The 16,962-nt window shown below is 46.4% G+C and overlaps 6 non-coding genes across 6 annotated transcripts; all 6 read right to left on the bottom strand.

Annotated features, from left to right (window-relative positions):
• Positions 1-2,714: 2,714 nt before the first annotated feature.
• Positions 2,715-2,855, bottom strand: LOC146783544 (U4 spliceosomal RNA). The gene has a single exon (XR_014971184.1). It is a non-coding gene; the product is annotated as a U4 spliceosomal RNA (small nuclear RNA).
• Positions 2,856-3,675: 820 nt separating this feature from the next.
• LOC146783543 (U4 spliceosomal RNA) lies at positions 3,676-3,816 on the bottom strand. The gene has a single exon (XR_014971139.1). It is a non-coding gene; the product is annotated as a U4 spliceosomal RNA (small nuclear RNA).
• Positions 3,817-7,838: 4,022 nt separating this feature from the next.
• LOC146783542 (U4 spliceosomal RNA) lies at positions 7,839-7,979 on the bottom strand. Its single transcript, XR_014971191.1, has one exon. It is a non-coding gene; the product is annotated as a U4 spliceosomal RNA (small nuclear RNA).
• An 820-nt stretch (positions 7,980-8,799) lies between these two features.
• LOC146783541 (U4 spliceosomal RNA) lies at positions 8,800-8,940 on the bottom strand. Its single transcript, XR_014971138.1, has one exon. It is a non-coding gene; the product is annotated as a U4 spliceosomal RNA (small nuclear RNA).
• A 4,022-nt stretch (positions 8,941-12,962) lies between these two features.
• On the bottom strand, positions 12,963-13,103 carry LOC146783540 (U4 spliceosomal RNA). The gene has a single exon (XR_014971190.1). It is a non-coding gene; the product is annotated as a U4 spliceosomal RNA (small nuclear RNA).
• Positions 13,104-13,923: 820 nt separating this feature from the next.
• LOC146783539 (U4 spliceosomal RNA) lies at positions 13,924-14,064 on the bottom strand. Its single transcript, XR_014971140.1, has one exon. It is a non-coding gene; the product is annotated as a U4 spliceosomal RNA (small nuclear RNA).
• Positions 14,065-16,962: the final 2,898 nt, after the last annotated feature.

Raw genomic sequence — 16,962 nt, 5'->3', positions numbered from 1 at the left:
CTCCTGGGTCTGCAACAATGCACATCCTGGATGAAGTGCTAGATCTCCTTCCCCAGGATGCACAGGGGAAGCTTCAAAGGCATGCCGCCTCTGTGAGCTTCCCCGGGCCACTTGCAAACCCCACTCTGGCGGGAAGCTTGGCCGGAAACCCTAAATAAGGACAGGGGATGTGCCAGCCTGCCAATCACACCCCTCAGGTGGGGAAGGCGAGGTGAAGCACATCTCCGGGCGCTCGCCATCTTGAAGATGGGAGGCCCTACCCAACCAGGACTAGGCTGCTGCCCCCCTCCCACAGGAGAGTGGCAGAATAGGGGGTGTACTCACCCCAGGACAGGGACCCATTGGTCCCTGCCCTTCGCCTACCTGTAACGCCCCTAAATTTAGTATTTAGGGGCACCCTGAACCTTCCTTCCCCAGATTCCAGATTCCGAAATACAAAGAAGAGGAAGAAGAAAGAAGACCTGCCCTGCAGCTGCTAAGAAGAGGAAGACACCAACTGCTTTGGCCCCAGCCCTACCGGCCTGGCGACCCTCGAGCCTGCTCCTGCTCCAACCCGGCATCTATTGTGGCCAGCAACCTCACAAACCCCGGAGGACCTGGCTACCTTTGGGCTCTAAGCCCCTGGGACTCCCATGAGTAGATGCTCTTCTCAAAATCTACTTCTAATCCCTGGCATCAGCCCGGAACCACGAACCCTACACACTCTGCACCCGCCAAGCCTGGCCTGTGCCGGAGTGAACAAAGACCACGAGGACGACCCGACGACGACTGTGAACCCGAGTCCGGCACCCAAGGACTTCCCTCGACGCTGCTGACGACGCCTGCAGCCTCAGAACCAGGTACCCCCCAACGCGTTCAACAGAGAGTAAGATTTCCCGACACCAAAAGGCACCCCTGCACTCGGCACCCTGCGGCTCCCTGTGCCCAACTCCTGGGTACCTACCTATCCTCCAACTACCCAACTTACCTCTCAAAGTGGTGGTGGCAGCTGAAGAATCTACGTCCCCGAGCTTGCAATCTTTTTCTAAACCGGAGCTCTCCCATTGAAATCAATTGAGCACCCGAGAGCTCAAAAGCACCCTGCACCCAGCCGCCCAAGTGGCCCTGGCAGTGTAACCTCTACACCTATCTACTTCCCCATTTGCCCTGAGCAAGTGACCAGGAGCCCAGCTCCCACAGCCGCTTGGCCTGCTAGTCAGCAGCCACCAACCAAGGCCCCCCTACCTCTCATAGGGTAACATTAGGCCTAACTCTCTCTGCACCCGGCTGCCCCTGTGGCGCTGAGGGTGAAACAACTTTACCTACCTTACCCTGGTAGACCCCTGAGTCTATGCCCAGAACCTTAACTCTGCCAGTCGAGTACTTACCTTTAAGACGATAACTCAATTATCTCCATAGAGTAACATTGACTGGGTTCTTCTGAAAGTTTCTTCAAAGTGTGGAGTTTTCAAAACTTAAAATATTCACCAAAATCAGCAGAGTAACGAAAACGAAAATACTCACCTGCTATTTGGTGAGCTCCCAGTGCTGGATCTTGGTGCCCAGCACTGACTCTGAAAAATACTTACAACTGTACTTACCAGTAACCCAATTTTCTTCCATAGGGAATCATTGACTGTTTTTCTGTGAAATTTCTTCAAAGTGTCAATTTCTGCAAACTTTAAATATTCTTTAAAAAACGTATAACTTCTGAAAACGTAATTACTTACCTGTTTTGGAAAAAGGTCCCAGGACTGAGTCTAGGCACCCAGTACTGGATTACAAAAGTAACGAGAACATACTATACCTGCAACTTGAATTTTCTTCCATAGGGAATCATTGACTGTTTTCTATGAAATTTCTTCTGTGTCAACTTTTAAAATAGCAAAATATCACTTAAAAATCCTAGTAGTTACTAAGTCGACTTTTATCACTTGTTTCTAAGTACTGTCCCAGAACTGAATCTAGGATCCAGTCCTGGAATCTCTAAAGTAATCCTGAAAGTAATCTATTGCAAATAACTTGAAATTTCCATTGAACTCAATGCATTATTGTGTTTAAAACTGTGTTGCCTATTGCAACAACTTATAACTTTCTACAAAAGCCAATTGCATATTGCAAAAGTATTTAAATAAAGCATCTCATTCTGAGAAAGTATATTTTAATTGCTATTGTTGGTTCTAAAATAAAACAGACATATATTTTTTATACAAACCATTGGCCAAGAGTTCAGTTATTGAGTGTGTGAAATCATTTTGCGGACTGCGTGTGTACAACAAATGCTTTACACTGTCCTCTGATACTGCCTTACTGCTCGACCAAGCTACCACTTTAGAGACTAAGGTTATATCTAACTTTATTCTCTGCCAAACCTCTGGGGACTGTGGACTCTGTACACCCTGTACCTATTTTGGAACAGTATATACAGAGCCACTTTCTCACAATAGTACATTTGATCTAAAACCAAGAGAGATGCTGAATAAATGTCTGAATCTTCGGACACTGCGCAGCTTCTAAATCAATTAGCACCCAAAGTTTAATATGTGTACCTTACCTAATGATTAAGCGGACCCTCTTTTACGCATATAAGAAACACGTTGGTTGAAATGAAACAGTTAATGAAAAACATATCGAGCAAAGAGTATTGATATTCTATGAAAAATATCTACACCTTTTTACTTATTGAATAAATACATTGATGTATAATCAATCATTTTTTGACACAATTGATCTAGCCTCCGTAAAGATTATCCTAAATCGCCAACAACAACTGTTGTTCAAGTTGACAAGACAGGGTATTGCGTAAAGTTTTGAATAAGCAACAATCGCACCTCGGATACACCGCATTGTTTACAATACTGCCACTACACAAAGATAACGTCCAATTGGCAATATGAGCAGTCCCACAATCGTGACACTTTTGACTCTTACAGGGAGACAAAGTTGGAACATATGCACTGATCAGAGAGATATGCAAGCATACTTTCTATGTTTTCTATCACTCAGGTCAAAAGCCAGACATCAGTTGGACTACTTTATCTTCTGTTGGTTCTGCAGATAAGTGCCCATTGGGCTCTGGGATTCCATATGCTAATTAGCAGATTTCACTATACAGCCTCCTTTGGCACCTCCCTTCATCCCTCTCTATGTGTGATGTCATCAGTACATGATTCTGTATGCAAACACATATACTCCTAAGCCCCATCTAGCTCCTCCCAAAACTAGTTCTTGTACCTAAATGCAAGCAGAGTAACCAAAGGAGTACTATTCTAGAATATTACAAGTGTTCACTTTGGCACCTCCTTGTTCACGCAGATACAATATGCCTTTCTTGTAAAAGGATACATATCAGTCTGCCGACAAAGGAGTGTACAATCTCAGCTATTCACTCAACAGCCAACAAAATAGTACATTAGCTCTGCTACTTAGAGAGATGCTGAATGAATGTCTGAAGCTTTGGACACTGTGCAGCTTCCAAGACAATTAGATCACAAAGTTTAATACGTGTACCTTACATATTGATTAAGAGGACCCTTTTCCACAGATATGAGAAACACTTTAATTAAAATAAAACAGTTGTTAAAAAACATATTGACCAATGAGTATTGACATTCTATGAAAAATATCTACACCTTTTTGCTTGCTAAATAACTATAATGATTTATAATTAATCTTATTTTGACACAATTGATCCAGCCTCCATAGAAACTATCAAAAATTGCCAATATCAACTATTTTTCAAGTTGACATGGCGGGGTATTGGATAAAGTTTTCAATAAGCAATAATCGCGTCTCGGATAGACCTCGTTGGCTACGATATTGCCACTGCACAAAGATAACATCAGATAGGCGATATGAGCAGTCCCACAACGGTGACACTTTTGTCTGTTACTGGGAGACACATTTGAAACGCGCACCGATCAGAGAGATATGCAAGCATACTTTCTATGTTTTCTATCACTCGGGTCAAAAGCCAGACATCATATGTACTACTCTATCTTCTGTTGCTTCTGCAGGTAAGTGCCCGTTGGGCTCTGGGATTCCGTATGCTAATTAGCAGATTTCACTATACAGCCTCCTTTGGCACCTCCCTTCATCCCTCTCTATGTGGGATGTCATCAGTGCATGATTATGTATGCAACCTCATATCCTCCTATGCCCAAGCAGGCTCCTCCCAAAACTAGTTCTTATACCTAAATGCAAGAAAGCAACCAAAGGTGTACTATTCTAGAATATTACAAGAGTTAACTTTGGCGCCTCTTGTTCACCCGGATACGAGATGCCTTCCTTGTAAATGGATACATATCAGTCTGCCGACAAAGGAGTGTACAATCTCAGCTATTCACTCAGTAGCCGACAAAATAGTTGTGTGAAAGTGCCATCTTTCTTGAAGGGTATGCCCCCACTTTTTGCTGAATTGCTGAATGTACTTTGACTGAGTGTGCCCTGGACTCCTGCCAATCAGGAGCCCAGGGCCTATGTTCCTTCCCAAAACAAAAATCTCAAAACCAAATTGGCAAACCCTGGCCACATGTCAGCCCCTGGTAAGTGGTACCCTAGGTTCCCAGGGCCTTGTGACCCGGGAAGGCCCCTAAGGGCTGCAGCACTCATTGTGCCACCCGTTGAGACCCTGTACCCTAACACACACACACTGCCCTGGCAGGCTGAGTGTCTGGGTACAAGACAAACCAGAGAGTCGACATGGCACACATCCCTGTGTGCCATGCCCACAACCTTCACTGCCCTGGCATACATCAGCCACCCCTCTAGCTGGGTGCCCTATGCCAGTGGTGTGGGCACAGAGGCAGGAGCCCTGTGCCCCTACAGTACCCAGGTCCATTCCTGGGCCCTGTAAGTGCAGTGCTGCCATTTAAGACTACATGGTGCTGGGAGCTTGTCAAACACGAACTCCACAGCACTATAATGGCAGCACAGAAGACTGAGAAGTTTGGTATCAAACTGCTCAGCACATTAAACCCACACTGATGCCAGTATGGGATTTAATGTACCAAGCACCACAGAGGGCATCTTAGAGAGGCCCCCTGAAACCTAGCCTACAATCCACGTCTGTTCTGAGGCTGCCTAGGCTGCCACACAGCAGACATGTTGCTGGACCCCTGGGTAGGAGAGCCCCTGCTCTCCTGGGTCTGCAACAATGCACATCCTGGGTGAGATGCTAGATCTCCTCCCCCAGGATGGGCAGGGGGAAGCTTCAAAGGCATGCCGCCTCTGTGAGCTTCCCCAGGCCACTTGCAACCCCCACTCTGGCGGGAAGCTTGGCCGGAAACCCCAAATAAGGACAGGGGTGTGCCAGCCTGCCCACCCCACCCCACCCCTCAGGTGGGGAAGGCGAGGTGAAGCACATCTCCGGGCGCTCGCCATCTTGAAGATGGGAGGCCCTACCCAACCAGGACTAGGCTGCTGTCCCCCTCCGACAGGAGAGTGGCAGAATAGGGGGTGTACTCACCCCAGGACAGGGACCCATTGGTCCCTGCCCTTCGCCTACCTGTAACGCCCCTAAATTTAGTATTTAGGGGCACCCTGAACCTTCCTTCCCCAGATTCCAGATTCCAAAATACAAAGAAGAGGAAGAAGAAAGAAGACCTGCCCTGCAGCTGCTAAGAAGAGGAAGACACCAACTGCTTTGGCCCCAGCCCTACCGGCCTGGCGACCGTCGAACCTGCTCCTGCTCCAACCCGGCATCTATTGTGGCCAGCAACCTCACAAACCCCGGAGGACCTGGCTACCGTTTGGCTCTAAGCCCCTGGGACTCCCATGAGTAGAGGCTCTACTCAAAATCTACTTCTAATTCCTGACATCAGCCCGGAACCGCGAACCCTACACACTCTGCACCCGCCAAGCCTGGCCTGTGCCAGAGTGAACAAAGACCACGAGGACGACCCCACGATGACTGTGAACCCGAGTCCGGCACCCAAGGACTTCCCTCAACGCTCCTGACGACGCCTGCAGCCTCAGAACCAGGTACCCCCCCCAACGCGAACAACGGAGGGTAAGATTTCCCGACACCAAAAGGCACCCCTGCACCCAGCGCCCTGCGGCTCCCTGTGCCCAACTCCTGGGTACGTACCTATCCTCCAGCTACCCAACTTACCTCTCAAAGTGGTGGTGGCAGCTGAAGAATCTACGTCCCCGAGCTTGCAATCTTTTTCTAAACCGGAGCTCTCCCATTGAAATCAATTGAGCACCCGAGAGCTCAAAAGCACCCTGCACCCAGCCGCCCAAGTGGCCCTGGCAGTGTAACCTCTACACCTATCTACTTCCCCATTTGCCCTGAGCAAGTGACCAGGAGCCCAGCTCCCACAGCCGCTTGGCCTGCTAGTCAGCAGCCACCAACCAAGGCCCCCCTACCTCTCATAGGGTAACATTAGGCCTAACTCTCTCTGCACCCGGCTGCCCCTGTGGTGCTGAGGGTGAAACAACTTTACCTACCTTACCCTGGTAGACCCCTGAGTCTATGCCCAGAACCTTAACTCTGCCAGTCGAGTACTTACCTTTAAGACGATAACTCAATTATCTCCATAGAGTAACATTGACTGGGTTCTTCTGAAAGTTTCTTCAAAGTGTGGAGTTTTCAAAACTTAAAATATTCACCAAAATCATCAGAGTAACGAAAACGAAAATACTCACCTGCTATTTGGTGAGCTCCCAGTGCTGGATCTTGGTGCCCAGCACTGACTCTGAAAAATACTTACAACTGTACTTACCAGTAACCCAATTTTCTTCCATAGGGAATCATTGACTGTTTTTCTGTGAAATTTCTTCAAAGTGTCAATTTCTGCAAACTTTAAATATTCTTTAAAAAACGTATAACTTCTGAAAACGTAATTACTTACCTGTTTTGGAAAAAGGTCCCAGGACTGAGTCTAGGCACCCAGTACTGGATTACAAAAGTAACGAGAACATACTATACCTGCAACTTGAATTTTCTTCCATAGGGAATCATTGACTGTTTTCTATGAAATTTCTTCTGTGTCAACTTTTAAAATAGCAAAATATCACTTAAAAATCCTAGTAGTTACTAAGTCGACTTTTATCACTTGTTTCTAAGTACTGTCCCAGAACTGAATCTAGGATCCAGTCCTGGAATCTCTAAAGTAATCCTGAAAGTAATCTATTGCAAATAACTTGAAATTTCCATTGAACTCAATGCATTATTGTGTTTAAAACTGTGTTGCCTATTGCAACAACTTATAACTTTCTACAAAAGCCAATTGCATATTGCAAAAGTATTTAAATAAAGCATCTCATTCTGAGAAAGTATATTTTAATTGCTATTGTTGGTTCTAAAATAAAACAGACATATATTTTTTATACAAACCATTGGCCAAGTGTTCAGTTATTGAGTGTGTGAAATCATTTTGCGGACTGCGTGTGTACAACAAATGCTTTACACTGTCCTCTGATACTGCCATACTGCTCGACCAAGCTACCACTTTAGAGACTAAGGTTATATCTAACTTTATTCTCTGCCAAACCTCTGGGGACTGTGGACTCTGTACACCCTGTACCTATTTTGGAACAGTATATACAGAGCCACTTTCTCACAATAGTACATTTGATCTAAAACCAAGAGAGATGCTGAATAAATGTCTGAATCTTCGGACACTGCGCAGCTTCTAAATCAATTAGCACCCAAAGTTTAATATGTGTACCTTACCTAATGATTAAGCGGACCCTCTTTTACGCATATAAGAAACACGTTGGTTGAAATGAAACAGTTAATGAAAAACATATCGAGCAAAGAGTATTGATATTCTATGAAAAATATCTACACCTTTTTACTTATTGAATAAATACATTGATGTATAATCAATCATTTTTTGACACAATTGATCTAGCCTCCGTAAAGATTATCCTAAATCGCCAACAACAACTGTTGTTCAAGTTGACAAGACTGGGTATTGCGTAAAGTTTTGAATAAGCAACAATCGCACCTCGGATACACCGCATTGTTTACAATACTGCCACTACACAAAGATAACGTCCAATTGGCAATATGAGCAGTCCCACAATCGTGACACTTTTGACTCTTACAGGGAGACAAAGTTGGAACATATGCACTGATCAGAGAGATATGCAAGCATACTTTCTATGTTTTCTATCACTCAGGTCAAAAGCCAGACATCAGTTGGACTACTTTATCTTCTGTTGGTTCTGCAGATAAGTGCCCATTGGGCTCTGGGATTCCATATGCTAATTAGCAGATTTCACTATACAGCCTCCTTTGGCACCTCCCTTCATCCCTCTCTATGTGTGATGTCATCAGTACATGATTCTGTATGCAAACACATATACTCCTAAGCCCCATCTAGCTCCTCCCAAAACTAGTTCTTGTACCTAAATGCAAGCAGAGTAACCAAAGGAGTACTATTCTAGAATATTACAAGTGTTCACTTTGGCACCTCCTTGTTCACGCAGATACAATATGCCTTTCTTGTAAAAGGATACATATCAGTCTGCCGACAAAGGAGTGTACAATCTCAGCTATTCACTCAACAGCCAACAAAATAGTACATTAGCTCTGCTACTTAGAGAGATGCTGAATGAATGTCTGAAGCTTTGGACACTGTGCAGCTTCCAAGACAATTAGATCACAAAGTTTAATACGTGTACCTTACATATTGATTAAGAGGACCCTTTTCCACAGATATGAGAAACACTTTAATTAAAATAAAACAGTTGTTAAAAAACATATTGACCAATGAGTATTGACATTCTATGAAAAATATCTACACCTTTTTGCTTGCTAAATAACTATAATGATTTATAATTAATCTTATTTTGACACAATTGATCCAGCCTCCATAGAAACTATCAAAAATTGCCAATATCAACTATTTTTCAAGTTGACATGGCGGGGTATTGGATAAAGTTTTCAATAAGCAATAATCGCGTCTCGGATAGACCTCGTTGGCTACGATATTGCCACTGCACAAAGATAACATCAGATAGGCGATATGAGCAGTCCCACAACGGTGACACTTTTGTCTGTTACTGGGAGACACATTTGAAACGCGCACCGATCAGAGAGATATGCAAGCATACTTTCTATGTTTTCTATCACTCGGGTCAAAAGCCAGACATCATATGTACTACTCTATCTTCTGTTGCTTCTGCAGGTAAGTGCCCGTTGGGCTCTGGGATTCCGTATGCTAATTAGCAGATTTCACTATACAGCCTCCTTTGGCACCTCCCTTCATCCCTCTCTATGTGGGATGTCATCAGTGCATGATTATGTATGCAACCTCATATCCTCCTATGCCCAAGCAGGCTCCTCCCAAAACTAGTTCTTATACCTAAATGCAAGAAAGCAACCAAAGGTGTACTATTCTAGAATATTACAAGAGTTAAGTTTGGCGCCTCTTGTTCACCCGGATACGAGATGCCTTCCTTGTAAATGGATACATATCAGTCTGCCGACAAAGGAGTGTACAATCTCAGCTATTCACTCAGTAGCCGACAAAATAGTTGTGTGAAAGTGCCATCTTTCTTGAAGGGTATGCCCCCACTTTTTGCTGAATTGCTGAATGTACTTTGACTGAGTGTGCCCTGGACTCCTGCCAATCAGGAGCCCAGGGCCTATGTTCCTTCCCAAAACAAAAATCTCAAAACCAAATTGGCAAACCCTGGCCACATGTCAGCCCCTGGTAAGTGGTACCCTAGGTTCCCAGGGCCTTGTGACCCGGGAAGGCCCCTAAGGGCTGCAGCACTCATTGTGCCACCCGTTGAGACCCTGTACCCTAACACACACACACTGCCCTGGCAGGCTGAGTGTCTGGGTACAAGACAAACCAGAGAGTCGACATGGCACACATCCCTGTGTGCCATGCCCACAACCTTCACTGCCCTGGCATACATCAGCCACCCCTCTAGCTGGGTGCCCTATGCCAGTGGTGTGGGCACAGAGGCAGGAGCCCTGTGCCCCTACAGTACCCAGGTCCATTCCTGGGCCCTGTAAGTGCAGTGCTGCCATTTAAGACTACATGGTGCTGGGAGCTTGTCAAACACGAACTCCACAGCACTATAATGGCAGCACAGAAGACTGAGAAGTTTGGTATCAAACTGCTCAGCACATTAAACCCACACTGATGCCAGTATGGGATTTAATGTACCAAGCACCACAGAGGGCATCTTAGAGAGGCCCCCTGAAACCTAGCCTACAATCCACGTCTGTTCTGAGGCTGCCTAGGCTGCCACACAGCAGACATGTTGCTGGACCCCTGGGTAGGAGAGCCCCTGCTCTCCTGGGTCTGCAACAATGCACATCCTGGGTGAGATGCTAGATCTCCTCCCCCAGGATGGGCAGGGGGAAGCTTCAAAGGCATGCCGCCTCTGTGAGCTTCCCCAGGCCACTTGCAACCCCCACTCTGGCGGGAAGCTTGGCCGGAAACCCCAAATAAGGACAGGGGTGTGCCAGCCTGCCCACCCCACCCCACCCCTCAGGTGGGGAAGGCGAGGTGAAGCACATCTCCGGGCGCTCGCCATCTTGAAGATGGGAGGCCCTACCCAACCAGGACTAGGCTGCTGTCCCCCTCCGACAGGAGAGTGGCAGAATAGGGGGTGTACTCACCCCAGGACAGGGACCCATTGGTCCCTGCCCTTCGCCTACCTGTAACGCCCCTAAATTTAGTATTTAGGGGCACCCTGAACCTTCCTTCCCCAGATTCCAGATTCCAAAATACAAAGAAGAGGAAGAAGAAAGAAGACCTGCCCTGCAGCTGCTAAGAAGAGGAAGACACCAACTGCTTTGGCCCCAGCCCTACCGGCCTGGCGACCGTCGAACCTGCTCCTGCTCCAACCCGGCATCTATTGTGGCCAGCAACCTCACAAACCCCGGAGGACCTGGCTACCGTTTGGCTCTAAGCCCCTAGGACTCCCATGAGTAGAGGCTCTACTCAAAATCTACTTCTAATTCCTGACATCAGCCCGGAACCGCGAACCCTACACACTCTGCACCCGCCAAGCCTGGCCTGTGCCAGAGTGAACAAAGACCACGAGGACGACCCCACGATGACTGTGAACCCGAGTCCGGCACCCAAGGACTTCCCTCAACGCTCCTGACGACGCCTGCAGCCTCAGAACCAGGTACCCCCCCCAACGCGAACAACGGAGGGTAAGATTTCCCGACACCAAAAGGCACCCCTGCACCCAGCGCCCTGCGGCTCCCTGTGCCCAACTCCTGGGTACGTACCTATCCTCCAGCTACCCAACTTACCTCTCAAAGTGGTGGTGGCAGCTGAAGAATCTACGTCCCCGAGCTTGCAATCTTTTTCTAAACCGGAGCTCTCCCATTGAAATCAATTGAGCACCCGAGAGCTCAAAAGCACCCTGCACCCAGCCGCCCAAGTGGCCCTGGCAGTGTAACCTCTACACCTATCTACTTCCCCATTTGCCCTGAGCAAGTGACCAGGAGCCCAGCTCCCACAGCCGCTTGGCCTGCTAGTCAGCAGCCACCAACCAAGGCCCCCCTACCTCTCATAGGGTAACATTAGGCCTAACTCTCTCTGCACCCGGCTGCCCCTGTGGCGCTGAGGGTGAAACAACTTTACCTACCTTACCCTGGTAGACCCCTGAGTCTATGCCCAGAACCTTAACTCTGCCAGTCGAGTACTTACCTTTAAGACGATAACTCAATTATCTCCATAGAGTAACATTGACTGGGTTCTTCTGAAAGTTTCTTCAAAGTGTGGAGTTTTCAAAACTTAAAATATTCACCAAAATCATCAGAGTAACGAAAACGAAAATACTCACCTGCTATTTGGTGAGCTCCCAGTGCTGGATCTTGGTGCCCAGCACTGACTCTGAAAAATACTTACAACTGTACTTACCAGTAACCCAATTTTCTTCCATAGGGAATCATTGACTGTTTTTCTGTGAAATTTCTTCAAAGTGTCAATTTCTGCAAACTTTAAATATTCTTTAAAAAACGTATAACTTCTGAAAACGTAATTACTTACCTGTTTTGGAAAAAGGTCCCAGGACTGAGTCTAGGCACCCAGTACTGGATTACAAAAGTAACGAGAACATACTATACCTGCAACTTGAATTTTCTTCCATAGGGAATCATTGACTGTTTTCTATGAAATTTCTTCTGTGTCAACTTTTAAAATAGCAAAATATCACTTAAAAATCCTAGTAGTTACTAAGTCGACTTTTATCACTTGTTTCTAAGTACTGTCCCAGAACTGAATCTAGGATCCAGTCCTGGAATCTCTAAAGTAATCCTGAAAGTAATCTATTGCAAATAACTTGAAATTTCCATTGAACTCAATGCATTATTGTGTTTAAAACTGTGTTGCCTATTGCAACAACTTATAACTTTCTACAAAAGCCAATTGCATATTGCAAAAGTATTTAAATAAAGCATCTCATTCTGAGAAAGTATATTTTAATTGCTATTGTTGGTTCTAAAATAAAACAGACATATATTTTTTATACAAACCATTGGCCAAGAGTTCAGTTATTGAGTGTGTGAAATCATTTTGCGGACTGCGTGTGTACAACAAATGCTTTACACTGTCCTCTGATACTGCCATACTGCTCGACCAAGCTACCACTTTAGAGACTAAGGTTATATCTAACTTTATTCTCTGCCAAACCTCTGGGGACTGTGGACTCTGTACACCCTGTACCTATTTTGGAACAGTATATACAGAGCCACTTTCTCACAATAGTACATTTGATCTAAAACCAAGAGAGATGCTGAATAAATGTCTGAATCTTCGGACACTGCGCAGCTTCTAAATCAATTAGCACCCAAAGTTTAATATGTGTACCTTACCTAATGATTAAGCGGACCCTCTTTTACGCATATAAGAAACACGTTGGTTGAAATGAAACAGTTAATGAAAAACATATCGAGCAAAGAGTATTGATATTCTATGAAAAATATCTACACCTTTTTACTTATTGAATAAATACATTGATGTATAATCAATCATTTTTTGACACAATTGATCTAGCCTCCGTAAAGATTATCCTAAATCGCCAACAACAACTGTTGTTCAAGTTGACAAGACTGGGTATTGCGTAAAGTTTTGAATAAGCAACAATCGCACCTCGGATACACCGCATTGTTTACAATACTGCCACTACACAAAGATAACGTCCAATTGGCAATATGAGCAGTCCCACAATCGTGACACTTTTGACTCTTACAGGGAGACAAAGTTGGAACATATGCACTGATCAGAGAGATATGCAAGCATACTTTCTATGTTTTCTATCACTCAGGTCAAAAGCCAGACATCAGTTGGACTACTTTATCTTCTGTTGGTTCTGCAGATAAGTGCCCATTGGGCTCTGGGATTCCATATGCTAATTAGCAGATTTCACTATACAGCCTCCTTTGGCACCTCCCTTCATCCCTCTCTATGTGTGATGTCATCAGTACATGATTCTGTATGCAAACACATATACTCCTAAGCCCCATCTAGCTCCTCCCAAAACTAGTTCTTGTACCTAAATGCAAGCAGAGTAACCAAAGGAGTACTATTCTAGAATATTACAAGTGTTCACTTTGGCACCTCCTTGTTCACGCAGATACAATATGCCTTTCTTGTAAAAGGATACATATCAGTCTGCCGACAAAGGAGTGTACAATCTCAGCTATTCACTCAACAGCCAACAAAATAGTACATTAGCTCTGCTACTTAGAGAGATGCTGAATGAATGTCTGAAGCTTTGGACACTGTGCAGCTTCCAAGACAATTAGATCACAAAGTTTAATACGTGTACCTTACATATTGATTAAGAGGACCCTTTTCCACAGATATGAGAAACACTTTAATTAAAATAAAACAGTTGTTAAAAAACATATTGACCAATGAGTATTGACATTCTATGAAAAATATCTACACCTTTTTGCTTGCTAAATAACTATAATGATTTATAATTAATCTTATTTTGACACAATTGATCCAGCCTCCATAGAAACTATCAAAAATTGCCAATATCAACTATTTTTCAAGTTGACATGGCGGGGTATTGGATAAAGTTTTCAATAAGCAATAATCGCGTCTCGGATGGACCTCGTTGGCTACGATATTGCCACTGCACAAAGATAACATCAGATAGGCGATATGAGCAGTCCCACAACGGTGACACTTTTGTCTGTTACTGGGAGACACATTTGAAACGCGCACCGATCAGAGAGATATGCAAGCATACTTTCTATGTTTTCTATCACTCGGGTCAAAAGCCAGACATCATATGTACTACTCTATCTTCTGTTGCTTCTGCAGGTAAGTGCCCGTTGGGCTCTGGGATTCCGTATGCTAATTAGCAGATTTCACTATACAGCCTCCTTTGGCACCTCCCTTCATCCCTCTCTATGTGGGATGTCATCAGTGCATGATTATGTATGCAACCTCATATCCTCCTATGCCCAAGCAGGCTCCTCCCAAAACTAGTTCTTATACCTAAATGCAAGAAAGCAACCAAAGGTGTACTATTCTAGAATATTACAAGAGTTAAGTTTGGCGCCTCTTGTTCACCCGGATACGAGATGCCTTCCTTGTAAATGGATACATATCAGTCTGCCGACAAAGGAGTGTACAATCTCAGCTATTCACTCAGTAGCCGACAAAATAGTTGTGTGAAAGTGCCATCTTTCTTGAAGGGTATGCCCCCACTTTTTGCTGAATTGCTGAATGTACTTTGACTGAGTGTGCCCTGGACTCCTGCCAATCAGGAGCCCAGGGCCTATGTTCCTTCCCAAAACAAAAATCTCAAAACCAAATTGGCAAACCCTGGCCACATGTCAGCCCCTGGTAAGTGGTACCCTAGGTTCCCAGGGCCTTGTGACCCGGGAAGGCCTCTAACGGCTGCAGCACTCATTGTGCCACCCGTTGAGACCCTGTACCCTAACACACACACACTGCCCTGGCAGGCTGAGTGTCTGGGTACAAGACAAACCAGAGAGTCGACATGGCACACATCCCTGTGTGCCATGCCCACAACCTTCACTGCCCTGGCATACATCAGCCACCCCTCTAGCTGGGTGCCCTATGCCAGTGGTGTGGGCACAGAGGCAGGAGCCCTGTGCCCCTACAGTACCCAGGTCCATTCCTGGGCCCTGTAAGTGCAGTGCTGCCATTTAAGACTACATGGTGCTGGGAGCTTGTCAAACACGAACTCCACAGCACTATAATGGCAGCACAGAAGACTGAGAAGTTTGGTATCAAACTGCTCAGCACATTAAACCCACACTGATGCCAGTATGGGATTTAATGTACCAAGCACCACAGAGGGCATCTTAGAGAGGCCCCCTGAAACCTAGCCTACAATCCACGTCTGTTCTGAGGCTGCCTAGGCTGCCACACAGCAGACATGTTGCTGGACCCCTGGGTAGGAGAGCCCCTGCTCTCCTGGGTCTGCAACAATGCACATCCTGGGTGAGATGCTAGATCTCCTCCCCCAGGATGGGCAGGGGGAAGCTTCAAAGGCATGCCGCCTCTGTGAGCTTCCCCAGGCCACTTGCAACCCCCACTCTGGCGGGAAGCTTGGCCGGAAACCCCAAATAAGGACAGGGGTGTGCCAGCCTGCCCACCACACCCCTCAGGTGGGGAAGGCGAGGTGAAGCACATCTCCGGGCGCTCGCCATCTTGAAGATGGGAGGCCCTACCCAACCAGGACTAGGCTGCTGTCCCCCTCCGACAGGAGAGTGGCAGAATAGGCGGTGTACTCACCCCAGGACAGGGACCCATTGGTCCCTGCCCTTCGCCTACCTGTAACGCCCCTAAATTTAGTATTTAGGGGCACCCTGAACCTTCCTTCCCCAGATTCCAGATTCCAAAATACAAAGAAGAGGAAGAAGAAAGAAGACCTGCCCTGCAGCTGCTAAGAAGAGGAAGACACCAACTGCTTTGGCCCCAGCCCTACCGGCCTGGCGACCGTCGAACCTGCTCCTGCTCCACCCCGGCATCTATTGTGGCCAGCAACCTCACAAACCCCGGAGGACCTGGCTACCGTTTGGCTCTAAGCCCCTGGGACTCCCATGAGTAGAGGCTCTACTCAAAATCTACTTCTAATTCCTGACATCAGCCCGGAACCGCGAACCCTACACACTCTGCACCCGCCAAGCCTGGCCTGTGCCAGAGTGAACAAAGACCACGAGGACGACCCCACGACGACTGTGAACCCGAGTCCGGCACCCAAGGACTTCCCTCAACGCTCCTGACGACGCCTGCAGCCTCAGAACCAGGTACCCCCCCAACGCGAACAACGGAGGGTAAGATTTCCCGACACCAAAAGGCACCCCTGCACCCAGCGCCCTGCGGCTCCCTGTGCCCAACTCCTGGGTACGTACCTATCCTCCAACTACCCAACTTACCTCTCAAAGTGGTGGTGGCACCTGAAGAATCTTCGTCTCCGAGCTTGCAATCTTTTTCTAAACCGGAGCTCTCCCATTGAAATCAATTGAGCGCCCGAGAGCTCAAAAGCACCCTGCACCCAGCCGCCCGAGTGGCCCTGGCAGTGTAACCTCTACACCTATCTACTTCCCCATTTGCCCTGAGCAAGTGACCAGGAGCCCAGCTCCCACAGCCGCGTGGCCTGCTAGTCAGCAGCCACCAACCAAGGCCCCCCTACCTCTCATAGGATAACATTGGGCCTAACTCTCTCTGCACCCGGCTGTCCCTGTGGCGCTGAGGGTGAAACAACTCTACCTACCTGGCCCTGGTAGACCCCTGAGTCTATGCCCAGAACCTTAACTCTGCCAGTCGAGTACTTACCTTTAAACCGATAACTCAATTTTCTCCATAGGGTAACATTGACTGGTTTCTTCTGAAATTTCTTCAGAGTGGAGTTTTCAAAACATAAAATATTCACCAAAATCAGCAGAGTAACGAAAACGAAAATACTCACCTGCTATTTGGTGAGCTCCCAGTGCTGGATCTTGGTGCCCAGCACTGACTCTGAAAAATACTTACATCTGTACTTACCAGTAACCCAATTTTCTTG

Source organism: Triturus cristatus, chromosome 11 (assembly GCF_964204655.1).
Source record: "Triturus cristatus chromosome 11, aTriCri1.1, whole genome shotgun sequence".
In the NCBI taxonomy this organism is placed as follows: Eukaryota; Metazoa; Chordata; class Amphibia; order Caudata; family Salamandridae; genus Triturus; species Triturus cristatus.
The sequence above is the reverse complement of the archived record's forward strand: the minus strand, read 5'-3'. Positions and strand labels throughout refer to the sequence as shown.